Source organism: Copadichromis virginalis, linkage group LG20 (assembly GCF_057382275.1).
Source record: "Copadichromis virginalis isolate Kocher_CV1m ecotype Utaka linkage group LG20, C_Virginalis_male_GT1.1, whole genome shotgun sequence".
Lineage (NCBI taxonomy): Eukaryota > Metazoa > Chordata > Actinopteri > Cichliformes > Cichlidae > Copadichromis > Copadichromis virginalis.
This window is the reverse complement of record NC_140637.1, coordinates 26,940,296-26,952,990: the sequence shown is the minus strand read 5'-3', so window position 1 is coordinate 26,952,990 and position 12,695 is coordinate 26,940,296.

The window sequence follows — 12,695 nt, the reverse complement described above, 5'->3', positions numbered from 1 at the left end:
GTTGTTGCTCCCAATTTTCTCTTAGACAACCTCTGAGGCCATCACAGAGCAGCTGTATTTGTACTGACAGTAGATTACACACAGGTGCACTCTATGTAGTCATTAGCACTCATCAGGCAATGTCTATGGGCAACTGACTGCACTCAGAACAAAGGGGGCTGAATAATTACGCACACCCCACTTTGCAGTTATTTATTTGTAAAAAATGTTTGGAATCATGTCTGATTTTCGTTCCATTTCTCACGTATGCACCACTTTGTGTTGGTCTTTCACGTGGAATTCCAATAAAAATGATTCATGTTTGTGGCTGTAATGTGGCAAAATGTGGAAAAGTTCAAGGGGGCCGAATACTTTTGTAAGCCACTGTATATTGTCTGCCTCTCCTGCTGTTCTGTTTTCTGAGCCCCTGTCAGTCTGTTCCTACCCAAAACTGTTGTCATTCTTCAGCCCCATGATGCATGACAAAACTAGATGAGAAGTTGTGAGGTTGTTTTGCTTCTGTCTTATTTGCTAGTAGTGATGTGCAAATAAAGCAATCAATCAGTATTGAACCACTTCATAAGTTGTTTTGAAAGTTGGTTCATTCATTCAAAGCTTTGTTTAAGTGACAGTGGCGAAACAGGAGACACCAAAACAACATCTCAGTAATCATGTGCTGAGTGTAACTAAGGATTGTGTGAATGATGTAAATACAATTTTGTAAAGATAGTTTGACTAGCCAATTGATTCTGTAAACTTATGTAACTTAGTAGCTGGAAGACGATGTGCTTGGAGAAACAGGGGATGCGATGGTAAGCTGTGCTTGTATAACTAGGACAGGGTGTAGTTATGGTATGGGAATTCAAAGACTGTAATTGAGAAACAACATCTTTTCTGCAGTTTTTCTTTCTCCAGCACTGATGAGCTGTTACGAAGCATTTTGCGTTGCTTAGCAGTTCCATTAATTTGGACCAGTCATGCGATTCAAACAGAGGGCCGAAGCAGTTACTGCTTCAGGCATCATTGGTAGCATGTGTTTTTACAAAGCAAGCTTTGATGGAGCGGTGCAAGGAAAATGCAACTTTGAATTTGAAGCTTAATTAGGAAGTAAAGCAACTTTTGTTTTGGAATCAGAGTCGCATTGTTGATGTTAAGCCAACAAATCTGCAGCAATGTGTGATGCTATCACGTCAATATGGACTGAAATTATTACAGTTAAGGTAAAATGGGGCCCAGCCTAGCAATGTGGACATAATCATGTGATTATTAGTGTATATTTATTGTTAATAAATTCAATTGAAATTCATTTATAAAGCCCCAAATCACAACAGCAGTCACCCGGAAACTCTTTATATTTTAAGGTGGTACAGAGAAAACCCCAACCGTCAAACGACCCCCTGTGAGCAAACACTTCCTTAAAGGACCTTTCGCTTTCACGAGCATTACATTCATGATACTCCTGTGAGACATGGCCTACGTTTTGGGAATCACTGATCTAAGAAACTCATTAAAGTTCATTATAATGCAATTGTTTTGACTTAGAATGTTTAACTTGTTATATGTGGTTTAGGCTAATGTTATTATTGATCATTTTCAGTGGTGATTTTGTGATTAACTTTCCTTTTACTAACAATAAAGAACTTCAGAAGTGACTTTTGGTTTGTTTGTTTTTAGAATATGACTCACCAACAACATGTTTATTTACTCTTGCCTTACTAGTAACTTTTTTCACTTCCCCTAAGTTTGAAGGTATTTAAAATTAATCTGCGCTTTATAAGATATAAGAACAATTGCATACAGAGGTTTGAAAAAAGGAAGTGACAGTATTTAAGGGAGTTTAAGAAAATGGTTCTTAGAAAAGTTAAAATTGTCTCAAACATTAAATGACACCACTATGATGTTTTTCCTGTGGAGTTATTTCTATAACAATGACTCGAATCATTAAAGTAGCCTTCTCATGAATCTACAAGTTGATCCTTCTGTTTTCTGCAGAGGTGATTAAGATTTGACCAATGCATCAGCTCCTGAAATACATGAAGACATTTCTTAAGGGAAAACTGGACTTTTTCTTATCATATGAATTCTACACAGTTATTTTGGTGAATGATCTTTCGCTCTCTCAGCATGTTGTAGCTCATTATTATGTGAAGTCTGGTTTGCTGAGAAATCAAACAAAAGCTGTCTTTCAAAGAAAAATACAGTTTCATTACTAATCGAAGTAAGAAGTTCCTGGTTCGCAAGCGAAAAACGAGACGTCAGATGAAACCAGATTCTCAACATGACTGTATACCAGACTTTGATCTTCCTCGTCTTCATCTGTGAGTACATCTTTGTAATATGTTATTCTTTATTTACATACTAACATATTTAGAGTTGACCAGTAAGTTTGTGCACATTATCAATTATCAATTTTAATTTAGGCAACAATTATAATAACAATAATATAATAATAATATAATAATAACAATATTAATAATAATAACAGTAACAGCAATAATAATAATAACTTATATAATAAGTGTCTAGCACTTTTTAAAGCACAGTTCGATAGCAATTTATACTCAGGATAAGAACAGACACACACGAAGCACTGTGAGAGCAAACCAAGGGAGCTCACTTTCTGGGCACCATTTACTTTAAGAAAATGATATAATATATTTTGTATATATATTCATTTTGTTTCCTTTGGTCTTTTTAAATGTACTTTAAGGAGTTTGTAGTGCTGTAAAAATCTGATATATTGACAGCTGTTTACTTTGACTACACAAACATTGTGTAGCACTAGGATAATCGATAATGGGTATTGATTTGGAAATAACTGGACACAAATAACTTGAGCTTATTATATATTATACTACAGTATATTTCTAACTATGGTAAATGGTAAATGGCCTGTATTTGTATAGCACTTTCCTAGTCCCTAAGGACCCCAAAGCGCTTTACACATCCAGTCATCCACCCATTCACACACTGGTGATGGAAGCTACATTGTAGCCACAGCCACCCTGGGGCGCATTGACAGAGGCGAGGCTGCCGAACACTGGCGCCACCGGGCCCTCTGACCACCACCAGTAGGCAACGGGTGAAGTGTCTTGCCCAAGGACACAACGACAGAGACTGTCCAAGCTGTAAAAATATATATATTTTTTAAAGATTTAACACATTTTTAGGTTTTACTCATGTTGCTTTTGCCTAGCTCTAGCTGAGATACTAAAACAGATAAAGCAGGAAGCTCACTCAACCAAAACAAGAGTGGGTGGATTTTGCTTTTATTAGACTGCAGCTAGGAAAACCCCATTGCAAATGACAAGTTCACTAAATTTAGAGGCTTCCTTATGTTCTAAAACAGCGGTCCCCAAACCTTTTTTGCCCACAGACCGTTTTAATGTCAGACAATATTTTCACTGACCTGCCTTTAAAATATTGACAACATTGAGAGTAAAATCCTCCTCTCTGTGCCCCTTAATGCTTTCTGGTCGCAATGGTAACATGTATATTTCTTTCAAAATCAGACACACAACTACAATACAGGAAAAGAGCCAGAGAAACCGAGTTAAAACCCCCAAAAGCCATAAATTTCACACCCCAGCTGGTGCCAAACGACTCACAGACCGGTACCGGTCCTTGGCCTGGGGGTTGGGGACCACTGGTCTAAAACATGCTATTTTATTTTATTAGCACAGCTTGGAAAAAAAAGCGTCTGGACTTCTTTAAGTTGCTTTAAGATGTTTCACCTCTCATCCGAGAAGCTTCTTCAGTTCTAAGGTCAAATGGTGGGGAGTCCCCCCAAGAGGGAAAATAGACCACCTAATGATCCTCTACCTAATCACACAAGCCAAGGAGTGAAAACGGGTGTAGATCACAATCAACCAAGGTTTCGGGTGAATTCGCTGTGAGAACTAACCATACCCTATCATGTGATTTCCTGAGGTCAAACGCCCAGGATGTGAGTGGGCATTAAGGCGTCTTGGAAAGGATCTCTAAACTGGATTATAGATGGAAGACAGTTGGTGTTGTAAACCACCGCCTCTGTTCAAAGATGGTCGTTCATAGATGACATCTTTCAAACCATCTGTCTTCTCTGTCCAAAATGTGAACATAGGTGTCCTCAAAGGAGTGACCTTCTCCTTCCCTCCATTCTCCGTGCAGCATGGGCTACGCTGCCCATGAAGCTACATTCTTTAGGGTGATGCCTGTACAAACACTCTGCCTATTGCCTTCATGTTAAATAAGTTTTTGAATAATAATTTTTTAAAATATTTCTTCACTTCATAATGCGGGCCGCAACTAGGGGTGACATGGGCCGCGAGATTGAGACACAGGCATTAGAGCCTCTTAATGCATGTTTTTTTTTTTTTTTTTTTGGGGGGGGGGGGGGGGGGGGGTGTTCCCACTGCTGTGGAATTACCAGAAATAGAGAGAGCATAGCCTAACATATGAAACAGGAGAAGACCACTGTGTAATCCTTTTATTTCTACAAAGTATCTTTATTCTGAATACCACCTTTTTGAACGGTAACTGTAACGGAATACAGTTACTCATATGTATTCCGTTACTCCCCAATACTGGCTACACTGTACAGCAAATACTACGTTGTTAAGTTTGTGTTTAGGATTTCTGTTCTTGGGATGAACCAGTTTTTGTCTGAGTCTGTTGCTGGGTCTGAGGTACACTGGGATGTAGTGTTTGTAGACTCTCCTGAGTTTTTCTGATAAACCTGCTACATACAGGATAATAATATTGCGTTTCTCTTTCTGATCCTCCCCTCCCCAGTTGTCTGATCTTTTTTTCAGTCTCTTTGTTGACTTGATGAAGGCCCAATTAGGATAACCACATGTTTTAAGAGCCTCTTTCACATGTGTGCGTTCCTTCTTTTTCCCATCAGGCTCAGAGGGAACATTTCCTGGATAGTGTTGTAGGGTCTTGATTACTCCAAGTTTGTGTTCCAGAGGGTGGTGGGAGTGGTGACTCCATCTATGTCCACTGGGGCTATCTAGTTCCACTGTGAACGACCGTCTTTGAACACAGGCGGTGGTTTACAACACCAACTGTCTGCCATCTATAATCCAGTTTTGAGATCCCTTCCCAGACACCTAACGCCCACTCACATGATAGGGTACGGCTAGGTTTCACAATGAGTTCACCCGAAACCTTGGCTGATTGTGACCTACACCTCTTTTCACACCTTGGCTTGTGTGACTAATTAGAGGATCATAAGGGGGCCCATTATCCCTGTTGGGGGGACACTCCCTTTAAATCTGAGACCCTCCACCATTTAATCCTAGAACTGAAAAAGCTTCTCGGATGAGAGATGAAACGTCTGCAAGCAACCTAAATAAGTCCAGACGCTTTTCTTTCCAAGCTCCTTAGACTACGATGACCTAGATGACTGAAAACCTTCACAGAGTTTTTAGAACAGCATTTCACCACTAAACAACTTGTTGATAAAAACATTTGTAGATGCACTCTTCCACATCCATGACCTTTTCTTACACAAAATGCAATCCACAGATGAAGACCAATAAACTTTGGTCACATCAATATTTTTTCTATAGGCTGCTGGTATTTTTTCTTTTTACAAGTCTTATACATTTATTAGCAGAAGACAGAGGTGGGACCAAGTCATTGTTTTGCAAGTCTCAAGTAAGTCTCAAGTCTTTATCCTCAAGTCTCAAGTCAAGTCTCAAGTAATGTCAGGCAAGTCAGAGTCGAGTCTCAAGTCACTGGTGTAAAAGTCCGAGTCAAGTCACAAGTCTGAAACTTTGAATTTCAAGTCCTTTCGAGTCATTCAAAAAAACGAAAAAATAATGTTGCAGTTATGCTAAATGTAAATATTAGACCATGTAATTTTTAAATCTGTGTTTTTCTCAACACATGACAAAATAGTGAACTTAGAAAATATACACAAATTGTGAAATTGCACCTCTTTAAAATGCAGCTCAATTAAACCTAGCTCCAAGAATAATTTTCACCGACAGTTCTGAGATAAGCTGCATGTTGTTCTTGGATGCGGTTGTAGGACCGGCTTTAAAATCGCATGACAAAAATATCATACACATAAAAAAAACTGTATCACCAACGTAGCCTGGACAACATTTGCTAGTTAGATGAAGTCAGCTATCTCATCGTAGCATATTTATATGCATATTTATAATTATACGGTTCTTGGAGTGAGTGCATACACTCATGAAGTTTAGTAACTTCAGGTCACTGCAACAAGCCCAGGTACAGTTTACCGACGGATGGGTGCAGGACCTTGAAATGCACCGTGTCGAACGAAAGACCATCGTACGTATCATAAGTTTACCAGTCTCACAAATCATCTTCATAAATACACATTCGTTAACCGTTTATTAATAGGACCTTTGAGCTCAACGGTAATTAATCAGTAGTGGAAATAATTTCTGGTACCCATCACAGAAATGTAGCAGTGACAATAATACTGTATGCTGTAATCGCACTGGGCAATTAGTGATACAAAAAAACCTGTTTTATCCTGTGAATAAAAGTATGTTTTTGTCAATGTACCATAATAACAGAAGCGAAACGCAATATCATGTCAGGACAATATCATGTATGCACAATAAACACAATAAATAAAGGAGCATAGCGCGACCATTTCTGTTCAGCGCCAGACTTGCTTGTAACCTATATCACCAATTATTTTATGAAAAATGACGCATTAACTACAACAGCAGACTGACCTTCGTGTAAATGCTTGGAGCAGACTAACCTGTGAGCTGGAGTGTTCTGGGACGTTATATTTGGTCTTTGAATGGCTGCAATCCAGGCCATCCGTCGCGTCTTTGTTACTTCGGAAACATGGCTCGAACAATTTCTCTTCAACGACGTAATCCGATAACAACCGATCTCTTTACCCGTCGGCTTCCCGTGGCTGTCATGCGACCGGCTATTGCAGTTAATAATACAACAGCTTCTTGACATTTTTGTGTTTCTTTTTATCGCTGTATAACTGATTTCAATTGAAAGTCTGTGTGCGCTAGTACCTCTTGCCACGAGTTCCCAGAATCCTTTGCGGTTCTACCCGTGAATGACGTCACATTTTCAATCTCTATATAATATGCATGTTAAATTTTATATTTGGGGTAAAATATCAAGTCTTTTCAAGTAAACCGGTTCAAGTCCAATTCAAGTCCCAAGTCATTGGTGTAAAGTCCAAGTCAAGTCACAAGTCTTAGAACATTTTTTCAAGTCAAGTCTAAAGTCATAAAATTAATGACTCGAGTCTGACTCGAGTCCAAGTCATGTGACTCGAGTCCACACCTCTGGCAGAAGATAATGTTGTATAAATTTCTGAATCTGAATAATCAAATCAAATTGTAAACTGCTTTAACCTGTAGGAAAATCTTAACTAATGGTTTTTCAACAGCGCTGCAGGATGGAAACACTGGTTTTCCCAATCATATGGCAAAAGAAGGAGGGTCCATCACAATCATGTGCAAATGTTCTTCTCCTGGACAAAAGAAACTGTTCTGCAAGAAAAATGGTGACACAATTATTCTCTTTCAAACAACTAACGACTCGGCTCAGAGGGAGAGATACAGCATTCACAACGAAGATTTTCTTTATCTGAGCATCACACAGCTGAAAAACTCAGACTCAGGCATGTACAACTGCACTTTGAACAAATCGGGGAATCTGGAGTCGTGCTGTAATTTTCATATTGTCGTCACAGGTGAGTTTTGTCTAAAAAAATGTAGCTTGATTTCTCTGATCCTTTAAAGAAAGTTTAATTCACCTTCATTATTCTACATGGTAGTCTGAGCTTCAAGGGTCTCTTTCCTTCCTATAATGTTATTCTGGCCTTTTAAAGTTCTGTCTCGCTTTCTCATTGTCTTCCATTAGATTTGCCTGAGTTTAAAAAGGAGGCGTTGTGGGTTTTGGTGTTGCCCGTATTTCTGTTTCTTGTTTGTAAAAAGAAGACAGACATCTCTGATCGTAAGTTACCTTCCAACCTTATCTGTGTGATTAAGAATACAGTATCTCACAAAAGTGAGTACACCCCATACATTTTTGTAAATATTTTATTATACCTTTTCATGGGACAACATTGAAGACATGACACTTTGATACAATGTTAAGTAGTCAGTGTAGAGCTTGTGTAACAGTGTAAATTTGATGTCACCTTAAAATACCTCAACATACAGCCATTAATTTCTAAACTGCTGGCAACAAAAGTGAGTACAGCCCCAAGGGAAAATGTCCAAACTGTTCCCAAAGTTTCAATATTTTGTGTGGCCACCACTATTTGCCAACACTGTCTTAACTCTGTTGGGTATAGAGTTCACTAGAGCTCTTCCACTCCTCTATGATGACATCATGGGGCAGGTGGATGTTAGAGACCTTGCGCTCCACCACCTTCCATTTGAGGATGTCCCACAGGTGCTCAATAGTCTGGAGACATGCTTGGCCAGTCAAGTACCTTTACCCTCAGTTTATTTAGCAAAGCACTGGTCTTTTTGAAGGCGTGTTTGGGGTCGTTATCATGTTGGAATACTGTCCTGTGGCCCAGTTTCTGAAGGGAGGGGATCATGCTCTGCTTCAGTATGTCAGAGTAAATACTGGCATTCATGGTTCCCTCAGATAACTGTAGCTCCCCAGTGTCAGCAGCACTCATGCAGCAATGACATCCCGCCACCATGCTTGACTGGAGGCAAGACACATCTGGCTTTATACTCCTCACCTGGTTACCACCACACATCCTATACACCATCTGAACCAAATAGGTTTATCTTGGTCTCATCAGACCATATTCGACCATGGCGAGGTTTGTACTGTCAATCTTTTTAAATCTTATCTTAAAACACATTTTTATTTACTGGCCTTTAATACAGCATGAGAGTTATTTGTTAATTCATATTAGGTGTTTTGCCATCAATACTCTAAGTTATTTTATTTTAGGTATGTTGTATTCTTGTACAGCACTTTGGTCAACGCTCCTGTTGTAATTAAATGTGCTATATAAATAAATAAACTATAACTATAACTATGTTGTTGGCGCATTTCAGGAGGACGCTGCTAATAAAGTTACACAATTGCACAGTGAATTTATGTTTTTATATATATTTACAAAGCACCACAGTTATTGTCTTGGTCGTATCATTTTATTTTGTTGTATTTATCAAAAAAGGTCAGGGACCGCTGGCCTAGGCCATCTTTATGTAGAGTAGCAATTCTCTTTTTCAGATCCTTAGAGAATACTTTGCCATGATGATATCAGAATGTGTGAGAGCAATAACACCAAATTCAACACACCTGTTCCCCATTTAAACCTGAGACCTTGTAACGCTAATGAGTCACATGACATTAGGGAAGGAAAAGGGCTATTTGGGCACAATTTGGACATTTTCCCTTAGGGCTGTACTCACTTTTGTTGCCAGGGTTTTAAGCAATAATGGCCATATGTTGAGTTATTTTGAGGTAACATCAAATTGACACTGTTATACAAGCTGTACACTGACTACTTTACATTGTATCAAAGTGTCATATCTTCAGTGTTGTCCCATGAAAAGATATAACAAAATATTTACAAAAATGTATGGGCTGTACTCACTTTTGTGAGATACTGTAACTCATTCAAATAGTCAGGTGGCCCAGTAGTGCAGTGGTCAGCACTGTCACCTCAAAGGAAGTGATGCTCTTTCTACTGTCCTCATGACTGTGAAGTTATATTTAACTGATGTTTTTTCTATAGGTCAGAACAGACGGAGAAACCCCGACCACAACCAGACTGAGGCGAGCCATCTTCATTTCTTCTTCTTCTTCTTTTGTTTTTAGAAGAGCTTTATTTCTGATTTTGTATCAAATCCCTACTTCACCTTTAATTAAAGTTGCAGTAATCAGATTTTCTTTTAATTAATGGTGTATCAAATAGCTTTGTGTTGTGTTGACAATTATGAATCTTTTAGTACAATTTCATTTTTCTTTTTGTTTGTTTGCTGATGTGCCTTTTGAAACATGCTGGGAGTAGCTGTAAGGTGAAACTTGTGCTTTGAATGTGAAGATCTCAGTTTCCAGTGTGCATCACACATATTTCAGGTTTCACTACTTGTTACAGACAAATCCGGGTCTTCTTTGTAAACCACAACAGTGGCAATATGTTATCGATGAAAGGAATCACAAATCACATTTCTTTTTAAATCAAGATTGATTGTATTGTCTCTGTGACTCAGTGACTGTTACTGCATACAAGAGTTTATGATTTTGGAACTGAGAATAAAGTATCTCTGAGTCTGGATGCGGATTTTTTAGCAGTCCTGTTGTGCCTGCCTGATGCCAGCAGCTAGGACTGATTATGGCCAGGGTGTAAGGGATTCTTTATGATGTTCCTGGCTCTACTGAGGGAGTGGGATGTGGTAATGTCATCCTTTGTGGGTAGTGATAAGCCAATGATCTTTGCAGCAGATCGGATGTCGCCATGTAGGGTGTTTTTTGCCTGTGTGAAAAAAAGCATGGGTCATTACCACCAGAGGTTTGGGGTGAAACCACTGTGTGATATTGCCTCAGCTTATCATGGGATTTATTGAGGTGATGCGAGATGTGAGTAGAGGTTGAGGTGCCTGGGAAGGGATCTCAAGACTGACAATTGATGTCGTAAGCCACCCCCTCTGTTTAATAATGGTTCATCTGTGATCAGTGATGATGGACATAAATGGTCTCTTTCACTGCTCTTTCAAACCATTTGTCTTCTTGGACCAAAATGTGAACACTTGCATCCTTGAAAATCTGACCGTTTGTCTTTAGATGCAGATGTAAAGCTGAGTCTTGTCCTGTCGAGGTGGCTTGTCTTTGTTGTGCCGTGCATTTATGGGCTCGCTGTTTGGTTTCTACAGGAAGTAAGGCAGTGGGCTTGGTTTCGAGGAGCAGTGGTGCAGAGTGACATGGAAAAAATTGGGGATGGAGTCTAACTCTCTATGTCTAGTTAGCTAAGTATTTTACCAACATGCAGATGATGGTGGTGAGGTCCGGATGCATTGTGCTGGTGAAAATGTCTGGGAGGATGGTGGTGAATTCTGCAATTTTCCTCAATTACTTAAAGCTAAGGCATGTCATCAGTTTCTGTTTGAATGTGTCACAGTTTTATCAAATCTGTATATTTTCCCCTAGGTTACACTTTATGAGAATTGTTCTCCAGTCCCGACGCCAGACGATCCGATCTATCAGAGCCTTGATCCAGCCAGCAGGGACCTGGATCAAATCTACTCTTCACTCACACATAACAACACAAATGATACTGTCCACATCTGAATATGGATTTTATACCATAAAGGTTGATTTTGCAACCAGAGAAACAAAAACTCATACTATGGATTGTGACTTCAAACTCATCCTTTTTCTTTCCTTTAATGAAAAAAAAATATAAAGATTTGAATGTGCCAGTGAGTTTCTTTTGTTTTTTTCTTGTAATGTACAAAATCCTCAGTTAACCTAAAAGCACCACCTGGTGGTGATGCAACAGTACTCACAAATATTGTGTTGTATGCTTTCAAACTGAACTCTTATGTTTCAAAGTATTGATGAACAGCAATTTGTTTGTCTTCAGCAGTGATGGTTCGATACTTTGGTGTCACAGTTCAATATTTTTTCGATACAAAAAAATGTTCATGCCTTTTAATTTTGTCATCTATTAAAATTATAAATATATATTTTAATTCAAAAGTACAGTTTTTAAATTAAATGTTGCTGAAACAACAAAATAATAAAAATAAATAAATAAATCTTTCTGATCAAGAAATCACTCATCTTTGGAAAAGAGAGTTTATTACAGAGAAATGTCTCTTTCCAAAATAAAAGCTATACTATCCGTTTCTTCTGGGCTATATTCTCAGCAGCATATTAAACATATCAGGTCTCCATAAGGAGAATCCTGTGCTAACAGCTGTCTAAATGACTCGGCTAAAGTTTGTAGCATTCATGCTTGTTTTTGTCTTTGCACTAGGATGATGTTGGTGTAAATGTGCAGTCATATTCGTTGTGTTCCCACTAGTGCTTTCAGGTTAATCTCGTTGAAATAACCTTAACGGCACAACACGGCAAATCTCCGTTAACGAGCTACCCTATACAGAGGGGCTAGACGGCCAACACGTTAACGAGCTAACTGCGCTAACACACTAGTTCCCACCCATGTAATTGAGCATTGCATGGCACATCCAACATACTGTTTTACTTTAGTCCATGACTCGCTTACCTTCAGGGTCATACGTCACATGAAAACCAAAATAATTCCAAACGCCAGATCTGAATGAGGGTGGGGAGGTCCACTTCTGTCTCGCTAGCTTGCCCTGCGCTCTTCCTTCTGACCATCCTGTCTGTGTTGAGTGCTCAGTGAATCTGCGTTCGACTACTCCGCCTAGGCTGCACTCTCGAGCCTAGGCGGAGTAGTCGAACGCAGATTCACTGAGCGCTCAACACAGACAGCATCGTCAGAAGGAAAGTTGATAAAATAAATTACAAATTTTGTATTGTTCTTTTTTTTTCTCCCCTTTGGTTTTCTTTCTTTCTCTCCCCCTCTTTCTTTCATTCTTTCCCCCTGTCCTATCCCACAGTCATGTCTGTCCCGTTTGCAACTGAAAATAAAATAAATTCATAATTATAATAAAGGTCAATCAAATGGACCAATATGATGATCCACTTAAAATAAATCCCCTTGGCATCTTTCTTGGCCTCAAGACAACAATTCTGATGGCTATAGATCC